The following is a 13,424-nucleotide window of genomic DNA, read 5'->3' on the forward strand; positions in this document are numbered from 1 at the left end:
TTTTTTTTATTGATTACATGGGTGGACGAGCTCACAGTCCACCTGGTGTTAAGTGGTTACTGGAGCCCATAGACATCCACAACGGAAATGCGCCACCCACCTTGAGACATAAGTTCTAAGGTCTCAGTATAGTTACAACGGCTGCCCCACCCTTCAAACCGAAACGCATTACTGCTTCACGGCAGAAATAGGCCGGGTAGTGGTACCTACCCGCGCGGACTCACAAGAGGTCCTACCACCAGTAAATATAAATGACGTTAACTATTTCATTTGATCTCAAGAACATTTAATGTGAAAATATTGTAACCAATATAACACCAAATATACCACAAACAAGTGGTATAGCTCGAATATTTAAAACTGAAGCTTTAATACTAATATTGGATCAAAATAAACTAACTAAGTAACATATATGGTACATAACTTATTCGGTATGAATTAAATCGGAGCTTTTAAAGATAATGATGATTCATTTGTTTGTAGATCTCATTAACTAATCTGATGAATTTAAAATTTTAATCTAAGCATATTTCGTTATATATCCGCTCTATATGCTAATCAATAGTACATTTAAAGAAATCGTGAATATCGCCTATTATATAATTCGATCATAATCCATTCGTGACACGTTCTAGGCGTGTTTGAGGTTACTGTTGATCTAAAATAATATCAACGCATAAAGTAAAATCAAACTTGAATAGCAAGCTACGAATTGTATTAAACTTTCATGGCTATTTACATATTAAAAAATATTGCCAAACGACGATTTTTATTTGCGAACGCCTTGATCACGGGTAGACTGAAGATTTCTGGTAAAACTTTACAAAAGTAAAGTAACAAAAAAGTAACTATAAAGGGAGCATACATAATATATTTTCGGATTCCAGTAAAAAAAATCGACTTCTCCGTTAGTAATATATGGACCTTGTATAAATAGTTACTGACGATTTAAAGCTTATAACGCCATTCTGACCCCATTTGCTAGACATTTCATCCCATATGGTGAAGCTTCTTACAAAGGTGTATTTAAAGGTTACAAAGCCTGTCGCGACAAGAATCATTCTTCGAGATTAATAGATGAACCAAATTGGAATACAAATTATTTATTTATCTATTAAGAAAACCAGTATTGGACGTAACGAACGTAAATTTATTTACAGTTAATATTTGTTATAATGACAATAAAGTTATTGATGAAGCTTTAAATGTCATTCGTTTTGTTGAATGTCACATCATACGAGTATTTACCGTTCCGACAACGATTTCACGCCTCAATGTGCGGTATTGTTACACTGAGCTCTGTATACTTGGCAATTTATCATAGGGATACAATGGGTCATGCATAGAATGACATAATAACTTTTGCGGTATCAGCACAGATAAGATATACACTTGAGATTGACACTGAAAAGTATTGAAATTTTACTGCGGAACGATAAACGATCTAAATCGTTATTTCTCATCAACATGCAACAGTAATGTTAACCAGAATTCCGCAATTAAAGAAATATTAACTAAAAAACGCATACATGCCAAGAGTTTTGAATAATAAAATTGTCTACTTTTCATAATAGGATCATATCGATATTATGATCAGCTTGTAGATTGTGTCACACCTACTGCCAATACCTACATTCAAAACGTTTACTTTTATTAACGCATGTCCTGTCCTTCAAACACGACATAATAAAAAAAAACATTTTATTAATTATTTTATTAAAAGTCGTCCAACGCGCTATTTAGGCACCGAATATTCTGATGAAACACGTATTTAACACATTCACAAATTAATTTCATAATGAATGAAAATGAAACTAACAAAGGCATCTGGGGTAGGGTGGACCTTGTCACAGGACGTCGGTCTTCTTTTTCTCCCTCTTCTTCTCTCTCAGGTGGCGCCGGAGTCCGAGATAACCCGGTCTGTTACCCCTCTTGACCGGGTATCCGTAAACGGATTCCCCAGCGTTAAAAAAAAGGTTGGACCTTGTCTCAAGGTGAGTGATGACATTCCATCATTCATTGTGGTGGAACACCAGGAGGCCCGTGAAGCTTGTTCACCCGTCTATTTTTTTTTGTTTTTGTTTTTTTTTTTTCGTGTAGGCATACGAGCGTACGGCCACCTGGTGGTGAGTTACCTTCGCTCATCGCTTTGCAGACTACTTGCGATTTAGTAACTCTCGTAAATCAAAATTGTGCAAATTGATGGAAACATTTTATGAATCAGTCATTTATGTTAGAATGGTTTTATTAAAATAGATAGAACAAACAGTTTGTATCTCTATATACGGGTATGGGTCGTGTTTTAAACGCCACCTACACCTCGCTCTGTAAGAAAATCCATATATGCGCCTATGGGCGTTCTGGCCAAGACACACGGCGAATTGGAACTCTTTGTTGTAAATTAATTGATGACTGTTTTTGCGGTGGGCGATTTCCCTTCGATATCGAAATCATCTAATGTAGGCGGCAGGTGACTAAAAGAGTGCCAAGGAAATAAAGTTAATGCTTTTGCTTTTGTAATCATGGTTTCGTATCGAGTGTAGGAGGAATCAATGGGAGCAATTTTTTTTCGTTCGCTATCATTAAGTATTGGTAAATAAGGTCTAAATTCATAATCATTTTTTTCAAAACTAAATGCTGTAAGCTTTGAATTCTCATGATGCCACTAAATTCCGTTGCTACTGAAATTACATGCATAGTTTAATACGGAAAAGTAATGTCGACTTCGAAATCTTCCTATGCTACAGCTAGGTCTGAAATTTTTCAAAAACTTGGACTGGCTTTTTTCAGCGACAACCCTGCAAGACCATGGTTTGATCGTCGTTGACTTCATTACAGATCTTTGATGGTATAGTAATAGTGAAATCATCAGTCGAAGAATCCGGGCGATAACAGAATACAGCATAAAACAGAGAGCTGAAATTGCATTCACTATAAAATCGATAACCGATAGTCCATCCATCATTATTTGTCTTTCTAGAATATTCTAAATATGGCATCCACTTTGCCAATTTCGCCTTGCCTAAAAAACGCTGTTGATAGATATTAGAATACCGCTTTCCAATTTCAATGTGTGATAACGAATATATATGTTCCCCCTACATAATCGTGGGTAGCTTAACACTTGCTAAAACTAAGCTTAGCAAGAGCAGTGCTTCTCAGATTCAGCCACCCGATCGAAATCGCCTCTAACTGATAAATTCCGGCGAGAAATTCAGTGGGTTGTATGGTATGGGACATGTACCAATCTATACATATATAAATGAAATGCTGTTCGTTAGTCTCGATAAAACTCGAGGACGGCTGGACCGATTTGGCTAATTTTGGTCTTGAATCATTTGTGGAAGTCCAGAGAAGGTTTAAAAGGCAGATAAATATAAAAATGCTCGAAATAAAAAAACAATTTTATTTTCCCTTTGATATGTCCCCCGTCGGACGGATTCTTTTTGTTTGTTTTAAGTTTATTTAATACAAAAGTTTATAACTAATAAAATAAAATAATGCATTATTTTTTTCTTCTAAAATCTACACTAACCAAAACAAGGTTTGATTGTTTTAGTTTAGTCACGTTGAAGTGGCCGTGAAGTGGAAGTAAACCACTGCAGCTATTTCAACTACCGTTCATTCAGAGTCGTACACTTAAATAAATTATTTCAAGGACCGCGCTTGAAGTTGCCGAGTTACTCAATATCTCTAATTATAGATGCACAGATGACATAATCGTAGCATTAGGGTTTCAATACAATACGCCTATACATACATTAAAATTTAGGTTCAAATTATCTACTGCTGGTAGGACCTCTTGTGAGTCCGTGCGGGTAGGTACCACCGCCCTGCCTATTTCTGCCGTGAAGCAGTAATGCGTTTCGGTTTGAAGGGTAGGGCAGCCGTTGTAACTATACTGAGATCTTAGAACTTATCAAGGTAGGTGTCGCATTTACGTTGTCAATGTCTATGGGCTCTAGTAACCACTTAACATCAGGTGGGCTGTGAGCTCGTCCAACCATCTAAGCAATAAAAAAAAATAACGAAATTATAATCCTTACTAAAATTGATATGAATCTATATAGGTCCACGTTTGCTTTAAGCGCCAATGTTAAAACATAACTTGGTTTAACTGATTGATTGAATGGGAATCGTTATATCGACGATTAAAGTGTTTGTTAAACTAATGAATTGTTATATTACCAACTCATATGTTTTCCTATGCCACTTCAAAAGCTGACGTAATGTTATTAATGTAAGCGTTTTTTATAATCAATTTCATTGAGTTGATCGACGTCTCATTAAGGGACCTCTGAACTTTGTGTCACATAGACAATAGTTCCTCAATCAATTAGTTGTCTAGCTCCGTGGGTGGTCCAGTCGGATATATTGCTTCATAATCAATAAAAATGCGCCTCTATTCGTGTCAAGTCAACTGACGGGTTGATGTGTTGGGCTTCATGCGCTAGATATGTAATGTACACTGTATGATGCGGCGCCAAATCCGGACAGAAATGTATACAAATTGAAACGGAAAACAAATTTTGCTTTTGAAGTTTCTACTTGTCTAAAACAAAATACCTTTAGAATTATTTTTTAACGTATTCCTTTTTTTTGTTTGTTAAGTTTTCCCTTTTCAATTGTCTTGTACGGCCAACATAACGCAATTCGACTTGTTGAATAATTGTAAATTACCAACAATTTAACACTGGCTTCGCAACATGGAGTAATAATTTATACGAAGCTCGAAAAAGGCAGCGTGAGATAGTCAAGATGTTTGGTTTGAATCGACAATGCTTTTCTATGATCAATAAACAAGAGAACCGAAATAGCCTTCTGTTAAAAGCTCAGTAAGATTCGTTAGATCATGACCGTCTACAAGTGATCAAGCGAATGTTATATCGAAATCCTTGGGCTATGGTACGGAAAATATTTCGAGAGCTGGACATCGTAATTTCATAGTGCAACATGTTTTCATTAAGACCTTCAAAATGACAGTGTATAAGATACGAAATAAAACGGTAAAATTTTTACAGAACGTCACGCAGGCATGCAACGGAAGTGACATCAAACTACTATTCAAATTAAGTACTTGTCAAATGTCAGTAGTAGTAGTTGTTGTATTTTTTCAACTGGAAAGGCAAATATATCATACCATACAGCGTAATATTATGTAATTTTTTTGTGAAAAATGTTAATAGGAATTGAAATGAAATGAAAAGAATTTGGAACGTTAATCAAATAGCATGAAATTAAATTAGTCAATCCAATTGGCAAAATATTAGTCATTTACAATTTAGAAATCTAAACATAATGTGACTGTCAACACTGAGGTTTGAGATTGACATTTAACAGACTTTTGGCGGGAACATATCTTCCTTTTTCCCTACCTCTAAGTCTCGGAAATCTAAAGTTTTAGATTTGTATAAATATAAGCAAGACTTATAAATTAGTTCGCCAAAAAAGTTTCACTTCTGACATGTGTATTTTGTACGCACGCACTTTTTTTTATTGGAGTCTCAAAGTGAACTAATAAAGATACCTTCGACAAACCCTGGAGACTTTCTTTCCTTACAATTAGCACTTATTAGCAAACGACTATACCGAATTCTGAATTTTTACCGAATCCTGCTCGTTTAAGGTCCCTTTTTTTGTTCTAAAGTATGACCGCCAGGTTCATCTGACTTGAGCTTGGATTAGTGTTTAGTCTATTTTTGAGTCAAGCGACTGTGGACATTACGCAGTGTGTTGATGCTCTGAAGGTAACACTAATTCGGGACTGGACAAAATAACAAAAGACTAAGTACCGAAAATTCATTGTGAAATTTATTAATACAGTCAAAACAGTTTACTGCGACATCGTTTAATACAACATGCCGGTTATAACAACCTAGAACAAAGGTCCCGGCTGAATGCCATATGACCGTATTATTAAAAATATTGCTTTCTACGACATTGGTAATAACGACATACCTCATAAAACGACCACATTCAACTAATATTTCGGAGAATTAGATCTGTTAGAACGACCGGCTAAGCTGTATTGTAAACAATTTGAATAGGTATCCACATTTGTCTTCAATGGCGTTTAAAATCAGTAAAGAAAACAATAGGATTTAGTTTAGTGTAGGGTCTTTTCTAATTCTTAGAAACAAAACACGTGCATGCGGTAGTCAAAGCCCGCTTCTTCATATCTCTTCAGTTAGATTGTTACTTATCTATACAACAGACGCACCAAAACTTTGTGGAGTTATTCGTGAAACTTTCAAAATGTCGCAAAGAAAAAGAAAACAAATTAATATTGAAGAAAAATCGCGTATTATGTAAATATATTTTTCCAATAATTCCCTATCGATTTGTTTGTACTTGCACGATACACATTAAACATCACCGGTTGTTACGACTATCGGTTTTTACGACTGAATATGAGCAGTCCCTTCGATGTCGTTATAACAGATTTTGACTGTATTTGATATATAGTTTTACTGTGAGTAACGTACAAGTACGAATAAAAAACTTAAAAAAATGCAATAAAAAAATTCAATTTTTATTTTATTAATACTTTTTTTATTATTTTATGAAAAAGATAATGAAAAAAATTTATCATAAATTGATTGTCTACATTGTTCGCTTTCAAATGACACCTCTTTCGTCTTCTTAAGACGTTTACATTGATATCAATGATTAAATTAGTCCAGGCGCCTGAGCTGCGAAGTAAAAAAAAAACAAAATGGCTGCCATTCTAGTATGGCGCGACCAAAGAAAAGTAGTATAGTGATTTGTCGATAAAAATACCCATATTTTACTCCCCTTAAATCTCCGACACTGGTGCACGGACACATTGTATAGTTGACATTGTGTTTACGATTTTCCTATGTTGTTAAATCTACATGCATTGCATCGCAAAAAATAGACTAATTAGCTGCTGTTCACTCGAGGAGCAAATAGCCAGAACAAAATAATATAATTCACACTTATACGCTTGTCAGCGGGATTTTCTTTAAAGAATGTCTTAACATATTATTATTTTTTTCATAATATTCTATCGTGCCCAGTTTGACACGCGTAAAAAATAGAGTGAGTGCCAAAACTTTCAGACACATTAGCACACTCCTTCGAGAGAGGCAGTTATTTCCGACAACTACCTCCACTTTGATATGAGTTCAGTCTAAATGAATCGCAAAATGTTATTGGCAAACATCCGTTCTTTAAGCCTGTTTGACAATTAGAAATGTATTAAGGCGAAGCGCTTGTTTGTTTAGAGCTGCTAGAGATTAGTTTTGACAGTAATCTGAATGGAATTCAAAGGTAAAATTTAAAATAGTTCTAGTGTCTCGAAATCGACCAGTAAATTCTGCCGTTTATTAAATATTAAAACGTGATCTTTCCGTTACAAAAATCTAAACAGTGCTAGCGTTTACTGTAGTTTTTTTTTTGCTTGCTTTACGTACATCTAAATGAATATCAATATTGTACATTATCCTGTCAATGTAGAACAATGTTCTTAAATATAAGCACTTATTACTAAACCAATAATGCTGCCGCAGAATTTTTGTGGCGCGTCAATATTGCTAGTTAAATACTAAACTTTTTAAAACGTCTCAGTTGCATCACGCGTGCTCGTGCCAACTCAACTAAGATGTTACACGGATTGCACAACAGTAGACATATCGTCCGATTTATGAGTATATTGACATATGCAAATGTTTTGGCAATTAACAATGTAACCGGTCGATCAATCGACTTCCGGAATTATTAGAATAAAAACTAATTTAGAAATTATGCATTACATAAGTCTAGATTTTGTAGACGTTAAAACATTTTTATTTACTTTTTAAAATTTACTTTTTAAAATTTATAGTCATATGTATGTATGTAATAAAATAACTCTAACAGCATTCGATAGACAGAAATACTAAAACGCTGTATTGATTTTACTTTATTTATGTAACGCACCGTCGTTACACCAGAGAGTAAGCGCTTCAAATTTATTTGAAAGAAAAAGAAAAAAAAAACAAGTTGTTATTATTAAGATGTATCAAACAATACGTGCCCTTCTTAAGCTATTGCATAGCTTCTATCGCGGTCATCGTATTGTTGATATAAATAAATATTTATGTAGGTACCTTTCTTTTTTTTTCCGGGCCGGGGGCCGAACCTCCTACGAGGTCCCCGCGCCTAGGGGGCACGCGGGGTATGTGAGACTCAACGATCTGCAGGTGTTGAGAGCAGATAGCGGGCCCAAGGATCTTAGGGCCCACCCACTAAATGACTACCCTGCACTCTTACACCCGACGTCCGATCTCCGTCCGGGGTCAGAACCCGGTCAGAGTAGGGGGGTTCCCGCGGTCAACACTAAAACCAGACACGCGGCGCCACCCCGAGAACGCCCGACCGACGGGTCTCTGCGGTACGGCGGCCCTACCAGGCCGCCCAGGCGATGCCGCTGGTGTTCCGGGATACCCCGCTGGGCCAGAACCAGCCTGCCGGGTCGGAACGCGATACACCGCCGACCGGGTTGCTCTTCCACAGTATGTTCGGTGACGACAGCGACGACGAAAATGCGTATGTAGGTATTATTATTGGGTATTTATGTAGGAACCTACCCTGACAATCAACAAAACGACTTCCACGATGAGGGTACAAAACTGCTTAGTAAAATGTAAACAGCTAAATTAATGAAATTTATAAATAAATTGTTCTTATAGATAGTGGTAAGGAATTCAAAGCCCGCACGAATCGAAAAGACTCCTGCTTATTTCTGCCGCATAGCAATCTTATTGAATTCGGTTTGGAACGTATTCAAATATACTTTGAAATATTTTGTCAGGCTTGCCGGCTGCTGAAGGGCTCTGTGGACCGTTGAATTAACATTGAAACGCTAGACTTATCTACTAATAAACGCGATGTAACGCCGCATGGGGCAGGACGTGTTATTACTATATATTATTTCGCGAATATCGCCATCCCCATTGAGATATAAAAACGAAATCCTCAATTGCTTGTAAAACGTGTGCTTACACAATCATGTTTGGAATGAAATTTCGACCCATATCTCAAGGCGGGTAGCGGCATTACATTTAAGATTTTACGAACGCGACATTGGTAGCGGCCCAGCCTTTAATACCACTATCAAATAAGTAATTACGTACGTGTTTTGTTACGTGCGTAACAACTATTTTAAATTATTTCATCGAATCTATTGTTCTTTAAAGACGTTGTTGTTTTTAGTTACGTGTGCCAAATTCGAATGATAATTCTCTGTTTTGAATTTGCTTTGATAACGTTATTTCGAAAGCGGGTCATAAATTTTGCACGAAATTTTATTGTCAAACGCATAGCCGGTATTAGAATAAATGTTATAGTATTTTAGTAACAATTGAAATATAAAATTTAGCTACTACGAAATTTAGTATCGCTGTCACCAAGCTAGTGTCGCATATTCGAAGCCTTTCTTTTATGTTAATGACGAAATGTGAGTTTATGCAAATGTGTAGTATAATTTAAAAAAAAAAACGACTACTTTTAATTGGTGTAGAAAAAAAATCTAATTCTAATGCTTGCGTTTTAAATAAGTGGTATTACAGAGTTTATAAAAACTAGTTAAATTAATTTGTTTTTTGCTATTCATGTAAAGTACAGTTTTATTTAGAAGATCAAGATAAATGCAGCTACTTGTGTTTTAAATTATAGTGTATTTTCTTTATTTCAATTATTTTCATCAATGTTAATATACATACTTCTATATAACGTCTAATATATACTCTGCCTTATTTTAGAATTTTATGGGGATATTGAAATGTTAATATTGTTTCATAAAATATGGTCAAAACCATGGTGAAAACAAAAATTTCCTGGAAGTCCCTGATTAGGTTCGCCTCAGTTTTTTAAATAACATCCCATTTTGCAGTTTATAAGATTAACTTAAAGGCATTATTCGTAACGAACCATTTCTTCTTGGAAACATTCCCATTGTATTATTACGTTCTAGTTAATGAGAAAGTCGTTGTCCTATCATTATAATCAAGCTAGTTAGTACATTTCTACTATGTACGCTAAACTTGGACTGTCTATTAACAACAAAACGTCTTTAATACGTGAATAAGTTAGTAATAGACATACAAATTTCCTTAGCTGTGTAGAGGTCGAACCACCACAATAAAATATTTAAAAAGTAGATAAGTTTCTAGCTAGCGAACCGTAGTAATTTGAAAAATATTTCACATCTTACATTTTATTACGTTGCTGTCTTTTGTTGTTTTATTTCATTCAAAAGGCAAACTTAATGAACGCCAACCCACTGACTTTCTCGTCGGATCTTCTCAGTGAGTCGCGATTGCGATCCGGTGGTAGATTATACTAAACACTATTCTGGCTAGGACCAGTGTTAGCACATTCTCTCAGGTTGGCACCGTGAGCTTACCTACCGGTCACTGCAACAATTAAATAATTGAACTGCTACATAATGTAAAATATTTCACATTCAGTAAAGGGAAGGCAAAAGTAGGTACTATTAGGCCCTTCGTACACAAAGCTACGCAAGTCTTCGATACTAATGTTGTTAAAGACATTAGTATCAAGTCGCGAGTATCGAGTAGCGCACGGTCCGTACACACGACAATGAATCGCAAAACGGGAGTTGCCTATTTAGTCACTGTACCATTAATATACCATTAATTTAACATAAGATATTACTTGTTGTATTATTTATGTTTTAGTGGAAACGGATATCTGGTACGCTAGATAATGATCCTAGATTACAATAACAGCGTCGGCAATCCGGCTTACAACATCGGCTATCATAATGAAATGTGCACAAAATTCGTGTAAATACCTAAAACAAAAGCTTAATAAAAAGAATTTACTGCCTAATAGTGTTTTTTCTTTACAAAACTATGTACTGACTATTTTTAAAACTATAAAAATATACCAATCTGTTATATTAATGGCTTTTCCTACGGCTACGAAAAGCTTTTTCTGTTATTTCCTTTTTTGAGTATTCCTTTAATTTATGATTATATAAACAAGAATATTTTTCCACCTCAGAAACAAATTTAATATTAAAAAATTGCTCCGCCATCTTGGAAATCGCCGAGACTTATGTAGCGAAGATCTCGACAGGCAGGTAGCGCGCGATTGGCACGACGCGAGTCGCGGGACGAATATCGGCGACGCGACTCGTGTACGAACCTCAATGGATTTGTATGGCGGTAGTCGCTTGGAGACTAAAATCGTCGAGTATCTAAGATTTGCGTAGCCTTGTGTACGAAGGGCCTTATATTGACCGCCTGTGACGTCATGAATTTCAGTTAAGTATAATGAAACACAGACGTGATTACAATATAGTAAAATTCACCCTTATGTCTCAAGATATGTGTATGGGCTTCGAATATACTAAAATAACAGTAATCGGATTCTACCTAAGTCAAAACTGTATCATATACATAACTTCAGTTACCGTCAACGTCATGCGTGTACCCTGATGCTCCACGCCGACAATTCCTGACATGGTGCCCAAAAACGAGGAAGGCTAATCGAAGGAACAAGGAGACAAAGAAGAAGATTAAAGGAATTTGTTTATAAATGTAAAATCAATGACTTCATGTCCTAAGGGCTAATGCGTCGTCTGACCTCAACAAAAACCAGTGTGATGTCATCAATATTAAAGGAAATTAATAATAGTCAGCGCGACGTTAGCGAATAATCGTCAATACTACATACTTCTGTTGTTGTTTTTGTTTCATAAGGAGCGTCTTAGTTATAAAATATATATGTGGATGCGTTTTTAGTCTTATAAGAGCGTGTTCACTTTTTGTTGTTCTTGAAAATTCTGCGTACCTACATGATAAAAATTAATAAATTTTTTGTTCAAAATGAAACCTGTTGTTTATCATATTTTAATTGTCTTTCATTGTCTTATGAAATTTTAATGAAGAGAAGCATATATTACTGAGTCTCTGTTATGTTATTTCATCTATACTAATATTATAAAGAGGAAAGATTTGTTTGTTTGTTTGTATTGAATAGGCTCCGAAACTACTGAACCGATTTGAAAAATTCTTTCACTATTTGGAATCTACACTATTCCCGAGTGACATAGCCAATAATCTTTTTTGAAAAAAATTAGGGATTCCTTACTAAAACTCCAATTATACAACCCAAGTTGTAAAAAAATTACCTAAAATATTCTTTACATCGCGTGTCCTGCGAAAACTATTGTTAATAGAATAAAATAAAATACGATATTATTTACAAAAGGTGTCGCGACAGCATATGTCTAATTATTATAGTTATGCCGCAATAAGTGTTCTTTTATTTAAAAAAAATAAAACAACGTCAAATATAGTTTTTTGTTAAAGTCCCGAGCGGAGCCGGAGCCGGCCGCTAGTAAAACATATAATTCAATTTAAAACAAACACGGGTGCAGTGTGCTTGTAGAATATATAATAAAATAACAAATTTTGAAACAAAAAATGTAAATGTCCTTCTAAATACGTAAATAGTGTTTCCATACCATCATATTGTTTACAAAAGTCATATATTTAGTCCATGTCCATAATTTAAAATAACCTCCACATTCACAGCTAAGTAGATATAGTCAGTTGTACCGGTACGACCTCATGCGGATTATTTCCACCTACGATTATTCCAACGTTCTACATAACTAGATTTTCTGTGTAATCACATCTGTAATTGTAATTACATGAAAACCTTGAAGAAGGAAATAGCAAGCATTAAGTAATTAATGAAAATAAGCATACTTCATTATCGATCAGTATTATTAAGAATTTAGTTGGTGTGACCGTCCCGTGTATTTCGGTCGCGCGGTTCCGTTCGAAGTAAACCACAATTTTGACTTCTACCCAGGGCTGAAACTGCGATACTTTAAGACAACAATTTTTTTATGGAAACTAGCGACATCTTGTAGCGGATGTCCCTAAACTTATGTTGTTAAAGTTAAGGCATTTAATTATTGTATAACTAAACACATAAAATAATAAATCATAAAAGTCTTTATTGGTTAAAAGACAAATTGATTAAATTTTATCAATATGTGGCTTCTAAAAATTTACAAAATCCTTCATTACATATAGAATATAGGATAGGTAATATGTTACTGCCATCTATAGGAGCAATGAGAAACTAATCGAAGCGAAGCCATCTAGTAGCCGACGCCCGTAAACATTTTTGTTGAGTGCTTGAGTTGTTTATCTATAATTAATTTATGTGTATTAGCTATGCTCCTAGCCCCTGACTTAATGATCGTGTGGATTGTGTTATCTCTTAATATCAGGTTAGCCGCAAGCTAGTTTATGTAGACAACAGATTGGCTGTCTGGTAATGGTGATGTTCACGTCCAGTCTTTTTTTTACCTATGTTGATAGCCTTGCGAGGCTATATCAGCATTACCCTAGCGTGCAGGCTAGCTCTCAGGGCTT

The 13,424-nt window shown here is 35.3% G+C and overlaps 2 protein-coding genes across 18 annotated transcripts in view; both read left to right on the forward strand.

The window, feature by feature from the left end:
- The window catches only part of LOC101736332 (non-structural maintenance of chromosomes element 1 homolog), a 60,241-nt gene extending 49,384 nt beyond the window's left edge, over nt 1-10,857 (forward strand). For all 3 annotated transcript variants that reach the window (XR_002431199.3, XR_009973393.1, XR_002431201.3), the window contains one exon: nt 10,704-10,857. The gene's annotated coding sequence lies outside the window, so the exon portion shown is untranslated. The remainder of the gene's footprint in view (nt 1-10,703) is intronic.
- Nucleotides 1-13,424, forward strand: part of LOC101736543 (protein held out wings) — a 77,014-nt gene that overhangs the window by 19,844 nt on the left and 43,746 nt on the right. The gene's annotated exons all lie outside the window — the stretch shown is intronic.

The sequence above is a fragment of the Bombyx mori genome, chromosome 6 (assembly GCF_030269925.1).
Source record: "Bombyx mori chromosome 6, ASM3026992v2".
NCBI classification, from domain to species: domain Eukaryota; kingdom Metazoa; phylum Arthropoda; class Insecta; order Lepidoptera; family Bombycidae; genus Bombyx; species Bombyx mori.